Source organism: Colobus angolensis, unplaced genomic scaffold, assembly GCF_000951035.1.
Source record: "Colobus angolensis palliatus isolate OR3802 unplaced genomic scaffold, Cang.pa_1.0 Scaffold114, whole genome shotgun sequence".
In the NCBI taxonomy this organism is placed as follows: domain Eukaryota; kingdom Metazoa; phylum Chordata; class Mammalia; order Primates; family Cercopithecidae; genus Colobus; species Colobus angolensis.
This window is the reverse complement of record NW_012112475.1, coordinates 368850-372250: the sequence shown is the minus strand read 5'-3', so window position 1 is coordinate 372250 and position 3401 is coordinate 368850.

Sequence of the window (3401 nt, the reverse complement as noted above, 5' to 3'; positions counted from 1 at the left end):
GGGCAGCCTCTGAATGAAATGCTACTTTCTTTAGAAATATAATAGCTGCCTTAGACATTATGAGGCATACAACTAGTATTTAAGATACTATTTAATATGCCCCATAAATGTCTTCAGTGTTCTTCAGGGTAATTGGGATCTCAGAAGATTTGGTTCGGATCCAAACAAATACACATTCCGTGTTTTAGCTCAGTGTTTTTCTAAAAAAGAAACTGCCACACAGCAAAAAATTGTTTACTTTGTTGGACAAACCAAATCAGTTCTCAAAAAAATGACCGGTGCTTATAAAAAGTTATAAATATCCAGTAGTTCCAAAACAAACCACCTGACCAAGGAGGAAGTCAGCTTGTGATTAGTATTTACACTGGACACCAGTTTTGTAATCACTGACTTATGTGCAAACTGGTGCAGAAATTCTATAAACTCTTTGCTGATTTCGATACCTGCTTTTTGTTTCATTTTGTTTTGTTTTGTAAAAATGATAAAACTTCAGAAAATAAAATGTCAGTGTTGAATAATTAAAAAAAAAAATACAATTGCAGTGGGCTTGTACAAACTTTCCATGACTTTCCATGCCCTCTTTTCCAGGCTTAGTCAGATTCAGTCACACTTATGCATTTGTAAATTCTTCAGCTCTTAAGGAAGTATAATAAGTGGCCCTTATAAAATCTTTCTCTGTGTAACTATTTAAGCTGCCCAGTGGCACAGTGATGGGGAGGCAAGAATCGGAAATGAGGAATTTGCTATGTTCTGAATGTTTATGCCCTCTCAGATTCAGATGTTGAAATCCTCACTGCCAAGGTGATAGTGTAAGGAGGTGGGGCCTTTTGGAGGTGACTAGGTCATGGTGGCAGAGCCCTCATGAATGAGCCTTTATAAAAGAAGCCCAAGGGAAACCCCTTCCACCTTGTGAAATTAGAGAGATGATGACTGTCTATGAAGAAACAGGCCCTCACTAGATATTGAATCTGCCTGCACCTTGGTCTTGGACTTCCCAGCCTCCAGAACTGTAAGGAATAGATTTCTGTTGTTTAGAAGCCACCCAGTCTATGATATTTTGTTATAGTCACCTAAATAGATTAAGACAGGATTCATAGAATTTAAGGATAGCAGGTAGATTCTTTCTTTCATTTCACAAATTTTTGTCAAGTTACTACTCTGTGCCTCATACTCTATACTAAGTCATATAGTCCTACCCTCTTATGAAGGGGGCCTGCCCCTCCACACCTGTGGGTATTTCTCATCAGGTGGGACAAGAGACTGAGAAAATAAATAAGACACAGAGACAAAGTATAGAGAAAGAACAGTGGGCCCAGGGGACCGGCACTCAGTATATGGAGGACCCGCGCTGGTGCCAGTCTCTGAGTTCCCTCAGTATTTATTGATTATTATTTTTACTATTTTAGTGAGGGGAGTATAGCAGGGCAACAGGTGGGGAGAAAGTCAGCAGGGAAACATGTGAGCAAAGGAATCTGTATCATGAATAAGTTCAAGGAAAGGTACCGTGCCCAGATGTGTATGTAGGCTAGATTTATGTTTCTCTTTACCCAAACATCTCAGTGTAGCAAAGAGCAACAGAGCAGAATTGTTGTCAGTATATCTTGTCTCTAGCTACAGGGCAGTTTTCTCCTATCTTAGAATAGAACGAATGAGAATGATCAGCTTTACACCAAGCCATTCCATTCCCAGGGAGGAGCAGGAGACAGAAACCTTCCTCTTATCTCAACTGCAAAGAGGCCTCCCTCTTTCCCTACTCTCCCTCAGCACAGACCCTTTACAAGTGTCCGGCTGGGGGATGGTAAGGTCTTTCCTTTCCCATAAGGCCATATCTGAGGCTGTCTCAGTTGGGGGAAGCCTTGGACAATACCCCGGCTTTCTTGGGCAGAGGTCCCTGAGGCTTTCCGCAGAGCATTGTGTCCCTGGTTAATCAGAATGGAGAATGGCGATGACTTTTATCAGGCATACTGCCTGCAAACATATTGTTAACAAGGCACATCCTGCACAGCCCTAAATCCATTAAACTTTGATTCAATACAGCACATGTTTCTGTGAGCACAGGGTTGGAGCTAAAGTTACAGGTTAACAGCATCTCAAAGCAGAAACAATTTTTCTTAGTACAGATCAAAATGGAGTTTCTTATGTCTTCCTTTTCTACATAGACACAGTAACAACTTGATCTCTCTTTTTTTTTTTTTAGAGGGAGTCTCGCTCTGTCGCTCAGGCTGGAGTGCAGTGGCACAATCTCAGCTCACTGCAAGCTCCGCCTCTCGGGTTCATGCCATTCTCCTGCCTCAGCCTCCCGAGTAGCTGGGACTACAGGCACCTGCCACCACACCCGGCTAATTTTTTTGTATTTTTAGTAGAGGCGGGGTTTCACCATGTTAGCCAGGATGGTCTCGATCTCCTGACCTCGTGATCCACCTGCCTCTCCCTCCCAAAGTGCTGGGATTTCCCTACACTCTTTTATTTATTTATTTATTTATTTATTTATTTATTTATTTATCTATTTATTGAGACAGAGTCTTGCTCCATTGCCCAGGCTGGAGTGCAGTGGCACAATCTCAGCTCACTGCAACCTCCACCTCCTGGGTTCAAGCCATTCTTGAGCTTCAGCCTCCCGAGTAGTAGGCATGCACCACCAAGCCCGGCTAATTTTTGTATTTTTAGTAGAGACGGGGTTTCACCATGTTGGCCAGGCTGGTCTCAAATTCCTGGCCTCAAGTGACCCACCCGCCTCAGCCTCCCAAAGTGCTGGGCTTACAGGCGTGAGTGCCAGGCCCTATCCCCTTATTTTAAAACTGAGAAAGCTGAGACTCAGATGGACCTAGGGTCACACAGCCATTTAAATGACAGGTTCATCCAGGTGATCTTACTCGTGTGTCTGGATTCTTCTTTTTATCCACCATGCTGAAGAGAAACTCATCTTAAGTCCTAAATAGTAACTTAATGCAGATGATAAATTTAAAAGGAGAACTGTCATCAGAAATATCACAGATCAAGTTACAGCGTGGAGTGGAAAGACAGTTGAGAAACCTAGTTACACAGCTACTGATTGCTGTCAGCATTATTGTCCTGCTTTTTTTGTTTTGTTTTTTGAGACAGAGTCTTACTCTGTCACCCAGACTGGTGTGCAGTGGCATAATCTTGGCTCACTACAACCTCTGCCTCCTGGATTCAAGTGATTCTCCTGCCTTAGCCTCCCAAGTAGTTGGGATTACAGGCATGCGCCACCATGCCCAGCTAATTTTTATATTTTTAGTAGAGATGAGCTTTCACCATGTTGGTCAGGTTGGTCTCGAACTCCTGACCTCAGGTGATCCACTTGCCTCGGCCTTGCAAAGTGCTGGGATTATAGGCGTGAGCCACAGTGCCCGGCCTAGCATCATTGTCCTGTATTAATA